The sequence below is a fragment of the Typopeltis vanoorti genome, chromosome 12 (genome assembly GCF_054136105.1).
Source record: "Typopeltis vanoorti isolate ZY-2024b chromosome 12, IOZ_Tvanoo_1.0, whole genome shotgun sequence".
NCBI classification, from domain to species: domain Eukaryota; kingdom Metazoa; phylum Arthropoda; class Arachnida; order Uropygi; family Thelyphonidae; genus Typopeltis; species Typopeltis vanoorti.
In genome coordinates this window covers 127,556,972-127,583,552 of record NC_143560.1, presented here as the reverse complement: position 1 = coordinate 127,583,552, position 26,581 = coordinate 127,556,972, and the positions used below count along the sequence as shown (strand labels likewise).

The window sequence follows — 26,581 nt, the reverse complement described above, 5'->3', positions numbered from 1 at the left end:
GAGAGATTTTGGTTATTTAAAATTCTTTTTATTCACGAAGCAATGCTTCCTGTCGTCGCAGTTCCAGAGGAGCAATATGGCTCAAAGTGAGGAGCCATTGTAAGGGTGTACTCCTAATGCAACCTGTTATTAAACACAGAGTGAAGTTAAGTTTATTGACATGGTAACTATTGAGCCAGACAGGAGCACTATACTCTGCAGCATTGACTCATTGCAGTGCACTACAGAGTTGTAGCACTTGAGCCCCATATAGTACCACAAAGCTTCTGAACTATGTTATTTCTGGTGCGAACTTTAGCAGCGATATTAATCATATGCTGTTTATATGTCAGGGTTCTATCCAGAGTTATTATCAGATATTCAGGTGTCAGATTAAAGGGACATTAGTAAAGAGGGGCAGATATGTCAAAACTGACTAATAAATCATCTTTTTCTAATATAATGCCTTTGATTATGTTTATGAAATGTTGTGCGTTTCTGATATAGGAAGGGGAATGACCTACCAACTCCTTGAATGTTGCCGCTAATTTCTTGGCTAGGTGATAATTCGGGCTGTCTATACCTTCGACTATTGGCTGTAGTGGTGTGTTTTGTTTGTGTGTCTTTGGGAGACCATAAATTCTCGGTTACGAAACGTTGGGAAATTAAAATTAGTTATTTATAACATGGCTGTAAAGTGCATAATTTCTAAAATGAGTGCTGATCACCTTGCAACACTAAAAGAAATTCTGATAATTCATGGAGATTCAACCCACAAGTGATGCAATCAATACGGCAAGTTGAAGATTAATGTTTTTGGTTTGATCAATCGACTGGCATTTTTAAAACGTTGCAGGGACAGCAATATCATTCTGAATTGCATCAAACCAAAGAGAAAATTTACCTCAGCAAAGGTGCAACGAATATACCACCGCATGGAGAAACCGTTACTCAGAGAATAGATCCAGGCTACTAGAAAAAACTTGACTATTACTCAAAATCAGGTACAATATGTAAAATCTGAACTTTCAAGTTACTTGAACACAGATATTTGGATTATCCTCAAAAAGATTAGGACAACAAGGCGAACCATATCCTTCAAACTAAGAAAGAAAATCTCATATCCAAATTTCATACACTAAAAGATCGACAAAAAGCAACAGACATATTTGAATTTCCCCACAGTGAACGTTAATAACCAGAATTGTGAACGGGAAAATTTTGAGTTTTGATTCACAAAGAATTGTGAACTGTGTAGTTTTGGGGAATCACTATTGACTTTTGATATGATCGGACATGTTATTTTAGGTTGTATCTGATTGAATTTTATATAAGGCTTTTTTGGGAAACGCACATTGCACTGGAATTAACACAGCTTGAAACCTACTGTCTCCCTATGCATGAAAAATGCATGAGGTCTGATGGTCGTGTATGTCCCACCCACTAGGACCAGTGGTGGATGTATGGTATTTTAGGGAGGGAGGTTTTCACTTGTTCTCGACACTCCTTTTCCCATTTTATTAGAGTACTATAAAACTAAAAATTACTGTTACTTCGAGCATTTTTCCAATGCTTGGTTATGCTGGCAGTCGTTTGCGGCTGCAGAATTCTCTTTGCGGGTAGACTACTGATTGGGTTTATGGGACATCTACGCAGACTCAAGGACCCACCATCTTAAACAGTGATTTAGCATCTCGTGTTCTCGATATGAGTGGGGTTGACGCTGATGCCCTAGGAGTCATTGGACAGAGAACTAGCCATAAATATACCAAAAAAGATTCTCAAAAAATTTGAACTTAATTTATACTCTATGTTGGGGGATGATGAGTATGACGACAATGCTCCAGCAGATGAGAGGAAGGACTTGTAGATCTCTGCCCCCTCAGACTTCACAGAGGTCTGCTTGTGCAAGAAGCGCAAAACCACGGCCTCCAAACCACCAAAAGAGGATGGAATGGAAGAAGACGGTCCCATTTCGGACTCCTCTGCCTCCACTAGATATCTCCCATTATACTGACAAAAAACAAAGATAGATGTCTCTAAGGACTACCATGTCCAATCTACAGATCTCTTATAACTACGCAAAAAATATCAAGATTCAGCCCACCACAGTGATGGACTACCAAAAACTCACAGGAGGAATGAATGCCAGAGGCATTCAGTATCATACCTTCTCACTTGGTTCAGAGAAAAATCTGAAGGTAGTGCTCAGAGGAGTGTCTGAAGACATATCCACAGAAGGAGTGGCTGCTGATCTACACCATCCGGACCTACCACCCATCAAGGTCAGCAGAATTACCAAAAAGGACAAGACCCCGATGCCACTAGTTAGCTGAGATCAGTCAAGCTACAAACATACAAACATACACACATACATATATATATATATATATATGACCTAATGTCCATCTGTGGACTGAAAATCAGCCCGAGCCCTTAAGGAAAAGGGCTTCAACAGGTCAGTGCCACAGATGACAAAAATGTGGCCATGCACAGAAGATGCGTAAGGCTGAGTTTAAATGGTTAAATGTGGGGACAGCCACCCAACCAATATCTGCACAAAGCTGAAAACCATCCATCTAAACGTGCCTACTGCGGTGACCCCCCCCCCACACACACACAGCCAACTACATGTCCAATCCAAAACCCAAAAAACAGAAGATCGGAGACAGACAGACACTCTTCCTTCCAAGTAGATCTACGTCAGAAGCCTCGGCTTTACAGACTCTCAAAGACCAGCAAAAATTGTCAGAAGCCTTTAAAAGAACAACTCAGCAACGACAGACAAGGACATATGCGGATGTAGTCATTTCTAAACAGATAACTCATGAACAGGATCAGCTAGTACCACACACAAACCTAACAGCTATCATCACCTCTTCTCTGGCAAATATGCTACTAGACTTCAGCAGATCCAACCCAACACCATCCTCTACTAAAAGATTCCTAAAGGATAAACAAACCATCCTCACAGAGCTCACTCATGAACAGGAATAAACTAAATTCAGACTCACTGTAGATTACTGAGTGGAACGCGAATGGCCTCAGAAATAAGGACTTGGAGCTCCAAGAGTTCACCCAAAGACATCAGCCGGATGTAGTTTTGATAAGTGAAATGCATATGAGATCATTGGAAAACCCCAAAATAATAGGATATCATCTGTACAGAACTGACAGGCTGACCGACAGAGGTGGCAGCACTGTCATTTTAATCAAGAATTACATTAGTCATTATGTAAATATCCCACCTCCCACTAATCTAGAGATTACAGGTGTAGAGGTTCTCACGAGCTCGGCTAGTAGACTAAAAATTATGATCCGATGACATACAATCCTCCATTAAAATCATTACTATCCTCGGATTTGGACGGCATCTTGGGCATCAGAGAGCTTGTCATCATTGCTGGTGACTTAAAAACCAAGCATCCTGCCTGGAACAGTCGAACTACCAATAAAAACGGCCACATACTTGCTAACTATACAGGATCCAACAACGCAGTTGTGGCAGGTCCCAATGAACCTACTTATCATAATACGTATGGCACGGCTAATGTCTTGGACATAGTCATACATAATGCAAGACTCCAATACAGTTTAATGACACTAAATGATCTTTCATCTGATCACAATCCAATACTGCTACAATTGGGAAACCAGGGAAAACTGTCTCCCCCACACAAACAAACTCATATCATGGGAAAGGTTGACCAAAGTACTCCCGAAATATATTGGTCCTGTTCCACTTATAAAATCCAAAGAAATTGAAACAGCTGTTAACGACTTGACCCAACAAATTAACACAGCATTTACAGCAGTCACTACTTCCACAACTGCCCTCAGGCCCAATCACTTGCCAGAAGATATCATGAACCTGATCTAGGAGAAAAATAACACTAGAAAAAGGTTTCACAATACCCATGCACCACAAGACAAACAAATCCTGAATAAGCTCAATTCTGCAGTGAGAGATGCCCTTAGAAGTCAACTTTGGGGAGAAAGATTGACTTCTATCTCTCCTGACAATCGCTTCATTTGGAATCGAATCAGAAAGATCAAAAACAAATATCTTCCCCCCCCCCTCCTCTCCAAACAGATCTTGGCCTCATTCACACTGATGCAGATAAAGCTGAAGCAATAGCAGAGAACTTAGACAAGCAATGTAAACCCTCATATGAACATCTAGACTTTAATCACATCTACAGGATCCATAAACATGTCAGATGTTCATTAAAATCTTCTGTAACCTGCTCCAATCAAATTGAACCCACATCACCAGCAGAAATATATGATATAATCAAGAAATTAAAAAACAAAAAGGCTCCTGGACCTGATGGCATCACTAACAAAGTGATAAAAGCTGCTGCCTTTTATAGCTATTCTACATCTGACCAACATAATTAATTCCATCCTCCATTTCAAACATTTCCCTTCCTGTTGTGGAAGGAGGTGGATATAATTCCAATCCATAAGACCGGAAAAGACCCGCACCTGCCTTAATTATCGGCCAATCAGCCTCATCTCAAATTTGGATAAAATTGCAGAGAAAGTTATTTCTTACCAGACTCCAAGCCTCCGTATGCAAGTTAAACATTCTTCCTAAAGAGCAGTTTGGGTTCTGTCAATTCCATAGTACAGCACAACAGATACATAGACTAGTCGAATGCATCTTCATCGGATACAATTGGCATCAATGCACTGGGGCTGTTTTCCCTGACATAGCCAGTGCATTTGATAAAATTTAGCATTTCAGATTACTGCATAAACTGATCTGAACTGGAATACCATTAGAAAAGGTTCACGTAATTAAATCATACCTTTTTGACAGGCGTATGCAAATCAAGATCAATGATACAGTATCAACACACAAACTGTATCTTGGCTGGAGTCCAAGGATCCTTACTAGCACTGATCTTGCCATCAAAAAACTGCAAGTAAATCTACTACTGATTGAAAAATGGTTCAGAAAATGGAGACTGCAAGTGAATCCCCAGAAGAGCATAGCCATGCTATTCGCCAGAAGACCGATGCTTCCTAAAGGGGGACATCTTCCTGTTTAACACAAAAATCCCGTGGCAAACAGAAGTCAAATACCTTCGTGTATTACTTGGACAGAAGGCTAACTTTCAGCGGCCATATCAGGGCTCCCTGTGTAAAGACATCAAAAGCCACTGCTCAACTCTATCATCTAATCAACAGGAACAGTAAGCTAAACACCAGAATCGAATCGAATTACTTATCTACAAACTGATGTTTCATCCTATACTCACTTATGCTTCTCAGGTTTGGAGCCTTACCACTGATCTGATACTAATATTCTCAAGTTACAACGTGTGCAAAATAAATGTCTACAAATGATCCTAAACGCTCCATGGTTTGTAAGAAATGCACAACTCCATCTGAACACAGATATCCCCTATATTTACACTTTCATGCAAACTACCGCAACAACGCCATTTTCAAAAGCATCTATACATCCCAACAAATTGGTTCAACTAGCTGCAAATTACAAAGCAATGGATTACTTCAAACATAAAAGACCAAAAGCCATTTCAAACTCCAACTCTAATATTTAATCTTCAAGCCTGCTCAGGGCAAGCAATTGACTCAAATTTTTCCACTCACTGTTTCCCTATCAGATAGCAGGGAGTATGAAAAGCATTTTGCTTCACCCTTTATGTCAGAAATGTTAATCGTTTATTGTTAACAACCAACCAGAAGCAAGAAACAAAAGGAGTCACCGATCGCCTGCAGGTAACAGTAACGTAGTTAACCTAGCAACCACGCCTTAAACAAAGATGAACTATCGCTACTAAGCAAAGGTCTAAATTTTGCCGTAGCACTGAGATCAGTGAGCAAACTGGATTTTATTTGTAATATTGAAAGAGGCTTAAGATTCATCCTAAATACCATAGCAGATAAAATATGTTTAGAAACTGCCAACATTTTAAAATATAAATTATAAGAAAACAATAATAAGCAACTTAACGAAAAAGAATTAACAGCAGTGAAATCATTAAAATCAAATCCAAACATCGTAATAACTAGAGCTGATAAAGGAAGTGCCAATGTTATTCTAAACCGAACCACATATTTAGAAAAAATGATTCTGATAGTCTCGGATAATAGTACATACAAACTTTTATGTACGACCCAACCAATAGAATAAAAAAGAAAACCGAGAAACTACTTAAATCAATTACTACATGGCCCAAAGTTACAGTCAAAAAAATTACTTCCACACTATGCTATCTCACCAAGAATTTACGGTATAACAAAGACATAAGATTTATGAGGAAAGATTGAGAAGATGTAATTTGCAGAGTCTGGTGAACAGGAGGAAGAGGGGAGATATGATAGAGACCTACAAGTTGGTAAGGGGTTGTAATAGGATCAATGGTGGAGAAGTTCTACAGAGAAAAGTGGGAGATCAGGGGAGAACCAGAGGTCATCCCTGGAAACTGTATAAAGAGGGTGTGAGTAGGGGAGTGAGAGGAAGGTTTTTTTTTTGTGCAGAATTGTGAATGATTGGAATGCCTTGCCTGAGAGTGTGGTGTCTGCAAGGAGTTTGAGTGTGTTTAAGACACAGTATGATGAGCTGTGTGTATGTGATAAAAGGACCTCCCAGATGAGTCATTGACTCCATGAGGTCTTGGGGTAGTAATAATAATAAAATCAGGGCAACATCAAACCACAAAAGACAATCCAAATAGACTACCACAAGTACAGGAAGTACATAGAATAGACTGAATGGACTATTAAGAACTGCTACATAAATGATAACTATACTAAATGTATTAATAAATTCAATGAGTGAAAAAAAAAAAAAAATTCCCATGAAACACAAGAAAAGAGAATGACCTGAAACCACAGAACTACTGAAAAGGAGAAAAGAACTGAAGAAATCTGAAGGATTTTTTTAGAATACAAAATTATCTGTAAGTTACTAAGGAAAAGAATTCTAGAAGACTACAAAACTTTCAGATACAAAAAAAAACTAAGGGAAGTAGTGCAGGCAAAAACTAGAGAAAAAATAGAGAAAGACTTAAATTTTAAACAGTTAATTCCATCTTCTTCTACAGGATAAAAATGGAGAGAAACATACTAACAGAAAAAATATAGAAGAAATTGTGCAGAATTTCTACAGTGACCTTTATGTAATCAAATGTCAAGTTTCAGAACCTATCATTCCAAAAGCGATATACCAGATGTACTTCCAGAAGAAATAGAACATGTCCCTTACGAAAATGAATAAAGGTAAAGCCTCAGGACTTCATCATGTTGAGGCTGAAGAAATAAAACAAAGTGGACCAACTATATTCAAAGCCTTGGCCACCAGATCTTCAAAGAAGGAAAGATTCTAGAGGAATGGAAGACCTCAAAAACCATACTATTTTCAAAAAAAGGGAACAAAGAAGATACAAAAAAGTATTTTTTTTTACATTATTTTATATTATTGTCCAGTCTGTCTACTCTCACATACATAAAATCATGAACAGAATCCAAAACACTCTCGAAGACAACTCTAGTAGAGAGCAGGCAAGATTCAGAAGAGGCTTCTCCACAACAGATCATATCCAGGTCATTTCACAATTAACAGAAAAATGCAGAGAATACCGAATCCCTCTATGTTTCCTCTTTATTGATTTTAAAAAAGCATTTGATACCATAGAACACAATGCAGTCATCAGTGCTTTACTACAGTGTTTCTCAAAGTGTGGTATGCCTACCCCGGGGGTATGTGAAAGGTCTTCAGGGGGTACGTGACAATTTTCAGCTATGCATCATTAACGCATGGAATCATTACTAAGAAAAAAAAAAGAGAATTAATTTAAACGTATATATTTTGTAATAAATTATATATATTGAGGAAACTATATATATGTATATTAAATTATATTACACATGAATTCTTCTACTCAAATTGGGAGCTACTATCACCCCAACGTTCACATCAGGGTGATAGTAACTCGCTCCGTGCTGCAAACAACACGCCCTCCGCAACAGCTACTATACTGCAAATGCATGAAAAATAATTAGTTTTACTGTGTCCTTGAATAAGGTACAGAGACATTTGCAGGCTGTGTAATATATTTCTCAACAAATAGTGCAATTAGAGACAACTGGGATAAAAATGGCACTAACTAATGAACCACATGGTTTTCATGCTAGTGAAACATATGGTTTTGTTTGAAACCACCCTGCCATGAACGTGTTAAAACTAAGAAATATATAGTGAATGTGTTTCAGATATTATGCAATTCAGTTGATGAGAATTAGCATTTCAACTCAATTGTTGAAATGAGAGCCAACTCAAATTGTCGGCTTGCTTTTGTCTTTGAGTCGCACGATCGTTTGTTAATACTGCATCAATCATATGCATGTCTTCATAGCTGTTCAATCTCTACTGGCTTACCATTGCTGTCCATTTCGCACTCTGCTTTCACTTCTCATTGGTCATTTGTGAAAGATTGTTCATTATGTATCTGAAGTCTTGTAAATTACTGGTAATTTTTGCTTGAAATAATGGGAAAGAAGATGACTTTGACGTTGCACACAAGGAAACTGCTCTCAAGGCCAGAAGTAGTGATAGCAAATAGGAGCTTCTTGGTAAGTCATGCCCATTTTCAGTTTTTTCCTGTAAACTTTAATTTCTGAAAATTACCGCATATATCTTCACCACGATTTTTTTGCATTAAGTTTTGGGTAAAAAATGCGAGTAATATTTTACTAAATACAGTATTTTTTTAGCTTTCAAATTCTTAAGTATGGATCATTGGTTAAAGGCTGGACATATAAAACGCAAAAACGAGAGCAATATAATACATACGAGTAGCTGCAAGCAACAAGAAAAAGTTGATATTATCCCTCTCACTGATGATAAATTATTCAAACTAAGTAAAAATTTGTTGTTTATTTTTTAATGGTATATATTAGAACACAGAAAAATAAGTGAATAATTAATTTATTAACTTATTACTGATATTTCGCTGGTGTTATAACCAGCATCTTCAGAGCACAAAAACACAGTTTGTCACAATACTGAGACTATAACAACATGGTGTAATCAACGGACTAGTTAAACAAAATTGTAGCAGCAACACAAAGACTAGAGTCCTGATTTTGGTGCCCTCTATCTGAAAAAAAAAAAATTGCAACTATCTGCAAGAATATTTCTATAAGAAACCCTTCCCACTATCCACCACAGAGAACTACAACAAAACAGTCACCATCCCATACATTAAAAGCACATCCAAAAAGATTTCAAGAATTCTTAATAAACATGAACTACGCACCACATTCAGACCGTGGAGCAAATTAGCAACCCTTATCCGCTCACCCAAGGATAGCATTCCCCTTTATCACATCCAGGACTCTACAAAGTACCCTGCTCACGTAATCAAGCCTACTATGGTCAAACAGGAAGTACTGTGAACATCCGCATTATCGAACACAAAAGATACATCCGGCATTATCACTATGGCAAGTCGGGCCTAGCAGACCATATTCTGGATACCCCTGCACACAGGATCAACTGGAAGAACTAAACAACTGGAAGCTCTTACAAGTCAGAGAGATTGTTCTTAGAGGCAACAGAAGCCCTGAAACACACTCCAAATCTCAACAAATATGGCTGTATAAATTTGCCTAAAATCTGGGAGACAGTCATCTTAAGTAAAAACTAGTACCGGTTTTTTTCTCTGTTTAGGACTCTAGTCTTATGTGATAGCTGCAATTGTTTTTTTTTTCAGATAGAGGGCACCAAAATCAGGACTCTAGTCTTTGTGTTACTGCTACAATTTTGTTTAACTAGTCCATTGATTACACCATATTGTTATAGTCTCGCGTATTGTGACAAACTGTGTTTTTTTTGTGCTCTGAAGATGCTGATTATAACACCAGCGAAATATCAGCAATAAGTTAATAAATTAATTATTCACTTATTTTTCTGTGTTCTAATATATACTGTTAAAAAATAAATAACATGTACGATGAACACATAAGTCTGTCCACACATTTAAGGATTCTTCACGGAGACAATATCGTACACAAGACACGACAATATGGCAAGTGGAAGTTAAAATTGGTGTGGCAACTGAACAGGTTAGCGTTCTTAAAGAGGTGCCGAGACACCAATTTAATACCGAACTGTGTTAAAATCAAAAACAAGTTCCACTCGGCCAGAGCCCAACGCATTTATAAATGAGCGAGTGTAGCGCTATTATGTGAACATCAACGCCACTCACCTGGAATTAGCAAAATCAAATTCAACCATCAACTAACTACGTGAATCACTATATAATATTCTAAATATGGAACTATGGGAGATCCTAGATAACATCACCGACGCAACGGCTAAAAAAGAATTCAACATAGTCAAAAACCGACACCAAAATAAGTTTGAAAATCTCCAACAACGCAGCACTATACAACGACCGCAATTACAACAAGATCTCGTCGTTATGGATTTATCTTCGCTCACCTTATGCAAAGAAGCCACTAGTGCTTTAAATGGAGGGCACAATTTTGCCGTGACTCCTAAACAAGTACCAAAAGCCAAAATAATGGCGGCCCTCGAACGGGGAATATACAGCCTGCCTCCAACAATAGCCAATAACATACGTTTAGATGTGGGCAACATCCTAATCAAGTCAAAGCTTCCCAAAAATAATATCCTGCATAAGGAAATCATTGCTGTAAAAGAGCTACAGAATAATAGCCAGATTATCATAACAAAAGCAGACAAATGGAATGCAACTGTGATGGACACAACAGAATATGAAGACAAAATGCACACACTGTTACAAGATCAGTCAACATACAAAATTGTAGATCGCAATCCCACCAACACACAAAAGAATAAGGCACGTAAATTATTGAAAAAAGTCACTTCCTGGCCCAAAGACACAGTAAACAAACTCAAGCCCTTCCATGTTAAAACACCTAGGATTTATGGAGCACAAAAAATTCACAAACAAGGTACACCCTTACGCCCTATTGTGGACAGTATAAATAGTCCCACATACAAACTGGCTAGATATTTAGCTAAGCTACTTGCCACCCTCACAAACAATTCTCCCTTCTTTGTCAAAAATTCAGCCCACCTAAAAAGCATCTTACAACACCATACCCTAAAAAGCTCAGACTTAATAGTAAGCTTTGATATCACCTCACTATTCACAAATGTACCACTAATAGAAAAGCTCAATCTACTGAAGTCACACTTCCCCCCTGATATATTTGAACTATTCAAATTCACAATACATGCAGGATATTTCACATGGAAAGGGAAAATATACAAACAAATAGATGGGACAGCCATGGGCTCCCCCCCCCCCCCAGCCAACTTTTACATAGAACACCTGGAAAAACTAGCAATCAATACAGCCACTCTCAAACCAACACTTTGGCTAAGCTATGTTGACGATGTGCTTACTATTGGCCACATGGCCCAGAGACATTGAAAACATTCTTAGCGCATTTAAATAGCCAGCATCCAAAAATCCACTTTACAATGGAACTGGAAGCTAATAACTGTCTGCCCTTCCTAAATACACTTATCACACGTCTTCCAGACGGTTCCCTATCATTTTCAATTTTTAGAAAACCCACACATACAGAGAGATATTTACACAAACAATCACACCATCACTCTTCTCAACAATATGGCATTTTAAAAATGCTAACCCAATGAGCGAGAGCAATCTTTTCTGATGACAACACTCTTGCTACTGAACTGGCTCACCTATGCCACACCATCTTGGCCAATGGCTATAATCCCCATAAGATAAACAAAATACAAAACACTCCTAAGAAACCCCTCCCACTATCCACCACAGAGAACTACAACAAAACAGTCACCATCCCATACATTAAAGGCACATCCGAAAAGATTTCAAGAATTCTTAATAAACATGAACTATGCACCGCATTCAGACCATTGAGCAAATTAGTACGGTCAAACAGGAAGAACTGTGAACATCCACATCAACCAACACAAAAGATACATCCGGCATTATCACTATGCCAAGTCGAGCCTAGCAGACCATATTCTGGATACCCCTGCACACAGGATCAACTGGAAGAACACAAAAGTACTGCACAGAAACTCTTACAAGTCGGAGAGATTGTTCTTAGAGGCAACAGAAGCCCTGAAACACATTCCAAATCTCAACAAATATGGCTGTATAAATTTGCCTAAAATCTGGGAGACAGTCATCTTAAGAAAAAACTAGTACCGGTTTTTTCTTTTTTTTTTTTTCTCTGTTTAGGACTCTAGGCTTATGTGATAGCTGCAATTTTTTTTTTTTTCAGATAGAGGGTGCCAAAATCAGGATTCTAGTCTTTGTGTTGCTGCTACAATTTTGTTTAACTAGTCCATTGATTACACCATGTTGTTATAGTCTCGTGTATTGTGACAAACTGTGTTTTTGTGCTCTGAAGATGCTGGTTATAACACCAGCGAAATATCAGCAATAAGTTAATAAATTAATTAATCACTTATTTTTCTGTGTTCTAATATATACCATTAAAAAATATATAACATGTATGACGAACACATAAGTCTGTCCACACGTTTAAGTAAAAATGTATAGTATCTTTATAAATGTTGTTCTATTAAAAATAAATCTTTTTTTTTTGTTTACATGTACATCTAAATTCAAATAAAATAGACATTTACAATGAAATATACTTTTTTATTTATTTTTTATTATTATTATTTTGATAAGGGATACTTGGAAATAATGAAAATTTAAGAAGGGGTACTTCATAAACACTGCCTTAGTGGAATCCTACTTACATTGACAAGATAAAAGAAAATAACAAAAATCAGACCACACAAATAGCCAGACTCAAGGATAACAGATGAACATATACAATACTCAATTGGCAACCAAGAATAAAGAGAAAACCAGGAAGACTACCTACAAGATGGGAACACCCATTACTGAAATCTATGGGTATAATGGAAGAGAGCCTCATGATCGAGATCTTGGAGGCATCTTTGAGACCTGTACTATACATTACACACTACTATGTATTATACACTACCTAAATTCTGAATGAAACATAGGTCCATCAAGGTAATGTATAATAAATTATAGAAACATTGCTGGATAAGTGTTAACTCTGGCACACAATATTTGAGAACAATTGGAGAAATGCAATCAGAACCAGAAGACTTTAGTATCCAAGTTACATTTACATTATTACTAATCACCTATCATTTTCCTCCAAATTAAACTATTATTTGTCTACACTCCAATATTGTCATATCTAACATTTTGGTTTTCTAAGGCACTTCACGTTGAATCAATCCACCCACCCAGATATTAGTCTTCTGCTGAGTCTTTTCCCTGCCATCTTGGCATCAAAGACCTGTTTTGTTAACCTTCCCTCTCACATTTTTTTTTTTTTTTTCAAAATGCTATTACACTTACAACTTAAATATATACTATGTATTGCTCTGTATAATGTTCTATTGTAGCTATTTGTTTCAATAATGAAATACCGTGAGCTGGCATACTGAAAAGAATTATAAAACTGGAGGAAAACTCATGTAAAAACTATATGACTTGATAAAAGTCATTTCCTCATAGAAGTTTTGTAAAGAAATATGTGAATACTTCAATGTCCTAACTTAAACAGATTCGATGGTCTACATCTATCCCCTTTGTTAGAGATATGAAGATTAGCTGATTTTAAAAAGTACTAACTTTATTTTGTCTCTCTCTCTCTCTCTCTCTCTCTCTATATATATATATATATGTATGTATGTATTAAAAAAAAGTTAGGAAATTATGACCTTTTATAGTTATCTTACATTAGATACCTAGGTGGCAGCACTTTTTAGAATCATCTGTTAATGCTTCATTGCCATTCTGTGTTCTTGTACTGATGATGTTTAGATGAAAATTCTATGCTAATAAAGTTTTTTTTACGCAAGTTTTCCTCTGGTGTTATAATTCTTTTCAGAATCCCGCTGTGGGCATGGATGTTTATGATTATCTGTGAAAGTACTAGTAGTGGTAGTCGGCAGTAGATGGCACTGGTGTTAGATGATGAAGGTTGGTGGAGTAGTGAGACAAAGTTGTAGAGTAGATGCCTTCCCTCGATGAGTCTTTGGACTCCCTGGAGGTGTGATGTAATAATAATAATAATAATTGTAGCATTTTCAAAATGCTACAATTATAATAATAATTGTAGCATTTTGAAAAGCTTTTTGCTGGGCACCTTGTCATATGTCTTTTCCAGATCTAATTCTTCTTCTTCCTCAAATGTTATATCGTGCTTGGTGCAGGGTCTGCTATTTTACATGATGTGACTTTAAACGATCATAACTGGCTTGTCTCAGAGCCTGATGAGACATGGGGTGGTGGTATTTATGTCTGTAGATGTGTGTTCATGGGGCCAGTTTGCCTGTTTTGAGTAATGAAAAACCTGAGTTACCAGGAGAAGAAATCCATCATCTCCATATGAGACCAGCTAACTCACCTTTAGTTGAAAGACCAGATAAAGGTTCCTTATGTCAATGATGGGAATCAAGCCCCCCGGTCTTTCCGACCAAAGGGCTTTATCTATACTGACTGAGCTATGGAGGATCTCTTTTCCAGATTTAAATAAAAAGGTTCAGTAACAAAGATATTTATTAGTCATTCATTCAATTAGTCATTAGTCAAATATGAAAAATACACCTACTAGTTTCATCAACTAAAATGGAACTGGTATCTTCAAGTCTTAATAAACATGAAAAATTACGTTAAAGTAGACAACAAAGTTGATTAAACACCCAAAACATCATATCCAACAATTGCTACTTTCTCCATTTTCGTTATGTTAACTGCATGTTCTAATGACTCAAAAAATTGTTCCACTTCTTCTGTAGGAAAACCCTCTGTTTGACTCTATGCACAAATAAGTTTCATCATTCATTTCCCCATTTTGAAGTTTATCCGCATACCTCTACTTGAACCTGCTCTCCAATTAAGAAGTTTCTTCATGTTTAATGCTATTGTTACGCCTTCTTTTCCTTGATCATTATTACCAGAATATAACATCCTTGCAAGAAGACTTGAATAAATTGAGTGATTGGGCAAGCAAATGGGGATGTGAGTTCAATGTTGCAAAATGTAAGGTTTTAAAATTTGGAAAACAAAGATGGGATGCAGAATTTATGCTTGGTGAGAATATATTGTTGGAAGTAGAGGAAATAAGAGATCTGGGAGTGATAGTGGATAAGGATCTAAAATTTAGGGGACACATCGCCAAAATTGTGAAGACAACACAAAGACTTCCGGGAATGATGAGGAAGACACTGACGTGTAGAAGTAGGGAGATTCTTGTTCCATTGTATAAGGCTTTGATTAGGCCACACATGGACTATTGTGCCCAGATTTGGTCACCTGGTTTTCAGAAGGATGAAGAGATGTTGGAAAGGGTGCAAAGGCGACTGACTAAGGTAGTTTCTGACCTCTGGAATGTCGAGTATGAGGAAAGATTGAAAAGATGTAATTTGCAGAGTCTAGTGGAGAGAAGGAAGAGGGGAGATATGATAGAGACCTACAAGTTGGTAAGGGGTTGTTATAGGATCAATGGTGGAGAAGTTCTACAGAGAATAGTGGGAGATCAGGGGAGAACCAGAGGTCATACCTGGAAACTGTATAAAGAGGGTGTGAGTAGGGGAGTGAGAGGCAGGTTTTTTCGTGCAGAGTTGTGAATGATTGGAATGCCTTGCCTGAGAGTGTGGTGTCTGCAAGGAGTTTGAATGTGTTTAAGACCCGGTATGATGAGATGTGTGTGAGATAAAAGGACCTCCTAGATGAGTCTTTGACTCCATGAGGTCTTGTTTTAATAATAATAATAATAATAATAATAATATACTTATCAATTAGTAAGATCTCACATGTTTTCGTATTTTTTGTCTTACAGTAATGCCAATTATGTCCATGTGGTATAACTTTCCAGTTGTTCTGATTTTGAGTTCATTCTTCTTCTATATGTGTTGAGTTGGTTTGTTCCAGTAGCTAACTTTTCACTGTTTGTCCTCATTCCCTAATGAAGCCAGTAGGAGCCCTTGTATAACCAGGTGGCACCCCAGCCGGCATGATATCTGATCATGTTGCCCATCCTGTGTATATTATTTGATGTATGGATATATATCTCATTTGCAATTCTTCATGTGCACTACATGTCTAATTCAGCTGTTGTGAGCACCATGACTGTTTTAAGTACTTTTACTCACTTCAGCTACTTGTCCATTATCACTCCCAGGTCCTCAGTCACATAAATTTTCTGCAGTACATCAATGAAACAAAGTCTGTAGTCTTACAATTTTACTGTAAGACAACACAGTGCATGCATCCTCTATCTTTTCCAAAAAAGACATAAAAAAATCCTCAGTAATCTACATTAGCTCTAATACAGTAAGTCACCTAGTTCAGATAGTATTTCCTCTGATTATTCTAAAGAGTTTTGCTCCAAAATTAGCATCCGTCCTTGTATTGGCTATTCCAGCTGGTATACTCATCAGTATATCAGTTGGAATAGCCAATACAAGGCTATTTCAGCTGATATACCTACCCAAAAGTAGGGAAGCAATTTACTTGAATAAAGAGCCAAAAGGTTTCAGTTCAGCAATGCAAAATTATATAAGTAAAGTGGATATTAGATCCATTAGATCCAGCATTATTTCAAAGCTGAATGTAGAAACTATGAAAGTTCTAAACGCTGCCCAATCTATATATTCGCTTTCTATTAGTCCATTCTGATAAGGTTTCACTGTCCTGACAGCTGTTTTGAACTGGTTGGTTCTCCTCAGAGACCAGACAACTATTTTAAGTAAAGCCTTCTCTAAAAATTAGGCAATCCCCCAGACCACTCCCTACAAGTGACCAAATGATCGTCCAACTCAGCATTAGTTCCATTCAGTGACAGGCTCACTCCACCACCAAGCAGAACCGTTCATATTCCAGGGAAAGGCACCCACCGACATGGTCCCGATAGAGGCTCTGCAGGAAAGCACCATTCCCTCTAGGCAAAACTCCTCTGAAATCTTAAGCCTCCTCAATGGGAGAAACCTTAAGAGAGCAAACAAAAACTCTCGTTCAGCACTAAGGAAGTTCTAAAAGTTCTAAAATGAACTGGGCGATGGACTGAGTCCTTGACTCTTTATCCCGTCATCTGAATGAAGAGAATCTGTGTGGATGGGGTGTAATTGAGCTGAAAGCTCTAGTCATGGTAACTGAGTAACGGCATTAGCCGAGCCTCAGTTAAAACTTCATTGGCTACAGCATTGCCATCCACTACCCTGGAAGTCCTGAAAAGGACTGGGTGATCTTCTAACCCTTTCAGGCTCACCGGCCAGCACTAAGGAACTTGACATGTTGGAGAGGTGTATTTTTCATAAGAGAACTCTCTGTTGGTATGTAAAAGTATTTACTAAAATAAAGAGCCAAAAGACTTCAGTTTGGTGATGTAAAATTATATAAGTAAAGTGGATATTAGATCCAGCATTATTTCAAAGCCGAATGTAGAAACTATGAAAGTTTCATAAAAATAATAAGTTGACCAGAGAGCTTACAGGAATACACTCACTGACATTCACAAGTTGCCTTAGCACGGACTACTTAGAAAACAAATGCTGCCCAAGCATCCATATATTCGCTTTCTATTAGTCCATTTTGTTAAGGTTTCACTAGCTTGACAGATAAGTAAAGAAAGAAAGTAAGCCTTTATCCAGCTCATCCTTAACATGGGAGTTAAAAGTCATCCATCAGGCAATCATCTAATTACCCTTACCTCAATACTTTCAAAATCTCCTTGCAGATTATACATATCTGCAAGGAGATGTGTTTTGCATTATGGGAGATACTGAGATAGCAGTGATGTTAGCTTGGTCCACCTTTGCTAAGAGTTGCCCAGTGTTGTACTACCTGACCCCAGTCCTGAAGATATTTTCAGGTGCAAACTTTGTTTACTCACACTTGGATAAAGGATTAAACTAAATTTATTATGATGATCTAGAATAAGTTTGAATCATGCAGGAAACCTTGAAGAGCCCAAATAATTCAAGCTTATTTCTGTAACAGAATGAGCTATCGTTACTTTTCCCCTACACTTTTTTTTGGATAATATTCTGCTTTCCAATCAAGATCAATTTTCTTGGATTGACTTTCACATTTAGCCTATCCTGGTACAAAGTCATCATCCACACACTCTCTTCAGCCTCAAAAAAGTGGAGTCTTCTTTCAACTGAAATGCTACTTTTTGCCCACCTAACTCCTAACACTCTACAAATCCCAAATCTACACAACACAGAACACTGTTTTCAGAAGGAAATAATGCACCAAAAAACTCCCTAAAAATGTTTTATGCTATCCAGAAAAAAAGTACAATCCACTTAAGAGATGACAACATCTCTCTTCCTCTCTCTTACACACACACAAACTCCCTCCAACTGCTGTTTCTGCATGTCTTTTTTGTAGATATTTTTATGGGTGATGCTCCATCAAATTGGCCACTACAATTCCTCCACTTTCCTCTAATCATAAAACAACACAAGCAGCGACTGCTCAACATCTATAAACAGCACAGCTGTTTATAGATGTCGAGCCACCTTCTTCTATTTCTCATGTATTTCTTTCATTCCATTTCCTCTTCTTTTTGGAATAGCCTTATTCAAACTGCTTACCCTAATACCATCTCCAGATCGTCATGAAACAGATTTTTTTTTTTTTATCCCTAATCACATGCCCACATATGGCACTTATGTTATACGTTTTGTGACCTTATGTGTGTGTGTGTGTGTGTGTGTGTGTGTGTGTGTGAGAGAGAGAGAGAGATTGATATTTAAAAAAAAATCTAATCCAAAATTTATAATCAAATTTTGGATTAGAATTGAACTCAAACAGGGAGAATAGTTGTTGTTAGTGATACACCAACGTTCACTAACACCTGACAATAACTATTCTCCCTGTTTGAGTTTAATTCAACTTTTGCATTTATGTGAACAAGAAATGCATTGAATTATTTTGTGCCAGTTCAACAACACTACTGCAGAAGAAAGAAAACAGTTATTATCAATAAGTAATTGGTTAATACAATAAATAATAATCAAATATTCATTTGATGTTGTTAAGTAATTATTACTTAAAATAAATAGTTCTCATATCTTGTGAAATTCATAATTTATAATACAAAGTTCTTATTTCTTTAATATTCTAGTCATTATGGAAGATCCTCAAATTAAAAAATCCGAATTGAGTGATAAAGGAAATGGTTGAAGCTTTCCAGATACATTTCCAGATCTTCACTGTCTTTCCAGATAGTGAAGTATGGCGTTATGAAGTAGAGCATTATTGACAAAAATGGCACATTATTGAGCCATAAAACTAGTTAAGCAGAATGTGGAATGTAAAAAGACATTTTGAAACAAATCATCAGTGGCCTTTGTAAAAAAGCGAGGAAGAAAGAAAGAAAGAAAGAAAGGAATATGTTTATTCAGCAGCTACACCACGAAGAGTGTCAATCAAATAACTTCCTTAAATTCTTAAGAGGCCCTGCAAATTTAATGTCAGCAAGTTTCAGCATTGCTCATTCGACAGCATGGCATGGAAAGGTCCTGAGAGAAGGAGAATTTATTAAAGAAACTCTTCTGAAATGTGCACCTGGTTTGTTTAAAGATATATGCAAAATAAAGATGCTCTTATTAAGCATATTTCTGATTTACCAATCAACAGAAATAATATTAAAGACAGAGTAATGACAATTATTTACGATTAATTGTAAATATTTTTTGATTTGTCTTGAAGAAACTACTGATGTCACCTTGTTGGCCATAATTGCTAGATTTTCCGATGATCGGACAATAAGAGAAGAGCTGATAAAGCTAGAAACAGTGCCAATAAGTACATCAGAAACAAAATATGCAACATTGTTCTAAAAATGCTCCGTGACTTGAGCATTGATATGTCTAAAGGGTTCTAGGAAAATTCTGCATAAACATTTTCAATTTAGGAAAATTATTATTATTATTACTTAAGCCTCCAAGGAGACAAAAGACTCATCGCAGGAGGTCCTTCCTAAGAAACATAAAGTCTATCAAGACTCACTGTGGGAGGTCCCTCCTAGGAAGCACAAAGTCTATCATACTACTCCTTCAACTCATTGACCATTCTCACTCTCATCACTCTATCAGGAAATGCATTTCACGGTTCAACCATCCTCCATGCAAAGAAACTACTCCTTACCCTCTTGCTCGCAGTTTCCTTTCGTAACTTCCAGGGATGGCCCCCTTGTCATCACTCCTTCCTGCTGTTCAACCAAGTAAAAGAACTCCCTGATGTCAACCCTGTAACCACCTATCAAGGGTTTAAAAGGCTCAATCATATCACCTCTCCTTCTATCTACCAAACTCTGCAGTCCATATTCCCTCAGCCGATCCTCATAACTAACACATTGTACAGTTCCTAAAACTGTCTTTGTTATCTGCCTTTGAACCACAGTTAATTTATCCCCTTCAAATCCTGGGTACCAAATCTAAGAACAATGTGGTCTGATCAGGGTCTTATACAACAGATTCCAGATCTCGTCTCCCCTACTTCCTCCAGTACAACTCCTCCAATAGAGTATGCAGCATCCCATCGATGTGTCCCAAACCTCAACAACTTACATTTTGCTGCATTAAACCAACTTCCTCATTCATTTGCCCATCTGTCTAGCTTATTCAAATCCTCTTGCAGGAATTCCACATCTGCACTATTACTAATAACCTTTCCCAGCTTCACATCATCCGTAAACAATTGAATATCCCCTTGCAATCCACTGATAATGTCACTGATATAAAGGTTAAACAATATAGATCCCAGTACTGGGCCCTGTGGGACCCCACTTGTAACCCTCTGCCTCCTTGAAACTGCCCCACCATACACAACTCTCTGATACCTATTGGACAGCCAATTCTGAATCCAGTTGACCAACCTTACATCCAAACCCATGTGCTGCAACTTAAATATCAGCTTATCATGTGGCACCCTGTCAAATCCAAGAAAATGGCAGTCCTTTCCCTCATCTACTGCTCTTATAACTTTATTATAAAAGGCTAGCATATTACTAAAACAAGAGTGCCCCTTCATAAATTCATGTTGACTCTCGCAGATAACATTACCCCCTCATCTGTCCAATGTTGTATATGGTCCCTAACTAATTTCTCCAACATCTTAACTACTGATGACACACAAACTGGCCTATAATTAGACACTTCCAGTATGCTACCGCCCTTATGCCATTCCGTGGGCACCCTTCCCGTAGTCAGACTTTCACTGAAAAGCCAGGTCAAAGGAGCTGTCAATTCTTTAGCACATTCTCTCAAAACTCGTGGTGAAATACCATCCAATTCCACAGTATCAAACATTTTCACTGCAAGACATTTTGCATTAATTTTTGTAGCTAATCAATGGATGATAAAGGGTATTATATAATCATTAAAAAGGCAACTCTTTATTAAGGTGAATGTCAGTGATACATAACATAATGAAATCATTTAAAAATTGTGCAAATTACAAGAGATGCTGCATAAATAATTAACTTTTTGTTGTGCATCGTCAATTTAACAAATCCATCAGTAACATCACTCACTGGAAGAAATGCTAATGCTGTGAAGCATTTAATTTTTGTGTTGAATTCAGCATTTGTTTGATAGTGTAACTTTAAACCAATGGCAAGAATTTTGTGATAAAGATTTTGTGCCATATGAAATAAACAACCTGTTATAGTTGTTGATGTAAATATGTTAGAAAAAGCATTAATAGTTGCTTTCTCGAAGTCTACCATTAATGTTTCAGGATCTAACGATGAACGTAAGCCCTTAAAGGCACTGAATAATCTGCTGTAAGTTAATTCTGATTTGCCAGAAAGCAAAGCAAAAAGCCGCCATGGAATCCTTAAGAATCCTTAGATGAGTGTCGATGCTTTGACTGTAAAGAAAAAACATGATTGTTATCTGATGCATATACAATCAACAGCTACAACATGCCAGCTCGGACGTTGCCCGAATCAACAAGGTCCACGATACCAATCGAACGATTCCATATCATACTCGTTACCTGGTGGTGATAATATCTACTTCAATTCTTCAGTCAGTTTCCCAACGCTATCTAGATCTAGCTTTTTTTCATATAGCTTTCACTACAGTATCTTGTCCATCACTGTACAATTTTATCTTTATTCATCAATACTTTGCCTTTTTCATCTTTAACTGTGGTCTGTTTTGGTTGTTACTTTCTATTAATGGTTCTAATCATTTTGTACACCTCCCTAGGTTTATGCTCTCCATAGTGCTGTTCTATATTATTGCATTGGGCTTCTAACCATTTCATCTTATCTGGCTGACTGCTTTTTTCATCTCATTACACTTTCTTCTATATTGTTACTCCTCTAATCATTCTGATGTATCCCTTCTTATCTTCAACATTCTTTTCTCCTGTACTAACTTCAGTGTTTCTTGTCTAATCCATTTCTTCTTGATCTTCTCTTCTTCTGGTACTGTTTCTTCAACTGCATCTTCTATCACCTTCAATACTCCTTTCACTCTTAGATCCCAATTTTTTTCTTTGTCCCCACTTTAAAGTTTCTCCTCTAACACTGTTCTGCACCTTCTTCCTATTTCTGCTTTATTTATTCTTGCTCTCTTCATTTCTGATGATTGGTTTTATATTTCTTTTTTAATTTCAACTTGATGTTTGCAATCACTAAACTATGATCCGAGTCTATATCTGCTCCTTGAAAAGTTTGACACTGCTGTAGTGATGTCATCCATCTTCTTTTAATCATATCAATCTTGTTCTTGATTTTCCCATCATTTGTTCGCCACATCCATTTTCTACACTCCTTTTGCTGGAATCTTGTGTTACAGATCATCATATCATAGTCCACAGCAAATTCTAACATTTTTTCACCTTGTTCATTTCTTTCTCCTAAATCATATTTTCCCATTACTCTTTCCCAACCATCATTATATATTCTGAGTTTGGCATTCCAATCTCCTTCAATAATTAGTACATCTTGCTTTAGTATTGTTTCTATTGTCTCTGTCAGATCTTTGTAAAATAAGTCAATATTCTCATCTGTGCTGTCAGATGTGGGTGCATATATCTGGACTATTGATATATTAAATGGTTTTGCTCGAAATCTTGCTGCTATGATTCATTCATCGACTGGTTTGTAGTCTGAGAGTGCCTTTCTAGCTTTTTTTTCATATAAGAAGGAAACCAACTCCTGCTTGATGCTTGGTGTCATGGCATGAACATATGACTTCACATCTATTTATCTTTCCTGCTGATGTCCATCGCAACTCCGCCAGTCCTAGTATATCACACTTGCTGTTATGATTCATTCATCGACTGGTTTGTAGTCTGAGAGTGCCTTTCTAGCTTTTTTCATATAAGAAGGAAACCAACTCCTGCTTGATGCTTGGTGTCATGGCATGAACATATGACTTCACATCTATTTATCTTTCCTGCTGATATCGATCGCAACTCCGCAGTCCTAGTATATCATACTGATATCTCTTCATTTCCTTGCGAAGTGATTCTAGTTTTCCTGCCATCCAAAGTGTCCATAGATTCCATGTTCCTACTGATAATAGTTCTGTTAGTTTCAGTTTTTTCCCCTTTCAGTATCCCACTTTTCGATCCAGCCCCCCCGATCGCTCGATTGGTATCACGGACCTTGTTGATCCAGGAGACGTCCGAGCTGACATGTTGTAGCTGTTGATTGTATAGGCATCAGATAATAATCATGTTTTCTATTAACAGACAGAGCATCGCCACTCATCTGACCAACCCTCCTCCTTTATTCAGGCTTGGAACTGGCATGAGACCCCTAAGGATTCCATGGCAGCTTTTTGCTTTGCGTTCTGGCAAAGCATTAACTTATAGCAGATTATTCAGTGCCTTAAAGGGCTTACGTTCATCATTTCTAACATATTTACATCAACAATTATAACAGGTTGTTTATTTCATATGGCACAAAACCTTTATCGCAAAATTCTTGCCATTGGTTTGAAGTTATGTTATCAAACAGATGCGGAATTCAACACGAAAATTAAATGCTTCACAGCATTAGCATTTCTACCAATGAGAGATGTTACTGATGGATTTGTTGAATTGACAATCTGCAGCAAAATGTTAATTATTTATGCAGCATCTCTTTTAATTTGCACAAATTGTTAAATGATTTCATTATGTTATGTATCATTGATATTCACCTTAATAAAGATTTGCCTTTTTAATGATTTTATAATGCCCTTTATCATCCATTGATTATTTACAAAAATTAATGAAAATATCTTACAGCAAAAATGTTTACAGTGAATTTTCCGATCACGGACTGAAGTTGTCTGTGACAACAGATGGGGTATTCAATATGATGGGAAAAATGTCAGATTGGTGAAACTGTTTATAGAAGCTATTGGACATCCATGTGCCATTTCATTGCATTACCCACCAGGTGATGTTGCACGGCAAGATTCACAGAACTACATGATGTAATGACAGTTGTAATAAAAATGGTGAATTTAATAGTTGCTTGATCCCTTCAGCAAGAATTTTCTGCGCTATTGCAGGAAGCTGAATAACCTTACATCGGACTGTTCATGCACAACAATGTGAAGTAGCTGAACTGAGGAAAAGTCTTCAAAAGATTTGTGGAGTGCTATGAAGAAACAGTGTCCTTAGCTCAGTGATTGTACATGGGTCAGCACACTGTTGCTTCACTCTGCAAATTTTGTCACCTGAACAAATGTTGATGATGTCCACTCTCCAGGTGCTCTGCGATGGATGGTTAGTTATAGTGAAGAAACAGGATCATTGGGAGTTAGACTTGGCAGAGGTTGCAAACCAATCAGTTCACAACAACTGAATGAAGATGCTACTGCCATGGTGAAGCAGGCCATGAATAGTAGCATTGGTTTCTGCAGTGCACATGCTGTATTAAGACCCATGGATGTGTCTTACACAACTGTCTGGAAAATTCTGCATTTCTACCCATTCAACATAACTCTGACACAGGAGTTGTGTCTGCAGAATTTTGAAAGTCAACTGACATTTACTTTAACGTTACTTTAACATCTTTTTAATCCACTCAAATACCCACACAGCATTTGAGTGGAGTCAAATGCTGTGTGGGAATGGATGATTTTGTGGGGAGATGAAGATCACTTTCACCAGAATGAAGCTGTGAATATCTGCAACTGCCAGGTAGGGGCTACGCAATTCCTTTGCATTCACCCAAGGTTACTGTCTCAGGTGAGTTTGCAGTTTCGTTTATCATTGGACCATTCTTCTTTGAGGACATTCTCCAGTTGGGCTGTGTGACCTGCTCAGTTACTGCCGAGAGGTATTACGATATAATAAACAATTTTGTTGTTCCACAGCTGTGCATGGATTCAGTGATTGTTCCAGTGACTGTGCATGGATTCAGTCATTTTCATGCAAGATTGGGCCCCCCTCTGCACATTGATCAATTCATGCCAGATGTTCTTCAAAAACATTTCACAGAAGCCAGAGTGATCAGCTGTGCATTTCCTACTATATGGTCATCTGGTTCACATGATCTGACTCCCTGTGACTTCTGGCTCTGAAGATTTCTCAAAGACAGGGTTTATCGGGATCATCCTGAAAACTTGCCAGCACTGAAAGACAGCTTAATGCAGCATGTGCACAACATCAGTTCCAACCAGCTGCATTCTGCCATTGAACACAGTGGGCAAAGGATGCAGTTTGTGGCATACTGGGAAGGGAAGCACGCTGAACAATACAGCCTATGAATACATATGGAAGTGAATAAAAATGTGTTATTTATACTTGTGTTGCTTTCTCTTTCTTACACACACAGAAAAATTACTACATCATACAGAACCCCTGGTTGTGAAATTTGGAACTACTCCCCCCATCCCCCATCAGATATCGCTTCTGCATAACACACAATGTATTCCTGCAAAGTTTTGCAGCATTTGGATGGCACTCCACAAAGTCTTAACAGATGTACTTTAATTTTCTTCACCGTGCATTACTGTACATTATTTTCTGATGACTGTTCATTTATTATTCATTCCAGCTTAATATTTATTTGTCATGTGCTCCAATGTATGTAACAGCCTTTTCATAATAAGGGCTATGATATTACAGTAGGAAATCTCCTGGGATAATGAAACTAATATAATAAAATATACTAAAACTTGTTCAGTAAGGTTTTAGTTAATCAACTTGTATAGTTTCACAAAAATTCATCTGTAAAAAAGTAATGATTAAGGAGAAAAATAGTTAATTTTTATTTATCCTTAGGAATTGAGCTATTCCTCATATACAACAGATATTTTGTAACCACACTGTACAGCATTTGTGTGTTCCTCCTCCAATGAACAGTTTACTAAAAAAATCATTGGATAAATGAATGAATAGATAACAATTATACAACAGTACTTGAGATTTTTTGATATAACTGGCTGCATTAGATGGTGCTTATAGTGAAATAGTGAACCAATGAAAAATCCTATTTGCATTATATAAATGGCACTTCCTTTCTATTATATAAAATAGATTTCATT

At 37.3% G+C, this 26,581-nt stretch overlaps 1 protein-coding gene across 1 annotated transcript in view; it reads right to left on the bottom strand.

The window, feature by feature from the left end:
• LOC150101218 (catenin delta-2-like) overlaps nt 1-26,581 on the bottom strand; it is a 728,964-nt gene that overhangs the window by 173,786 nt on the left and 528,597 nt on the right. The window lies entirely within an intron of this gene.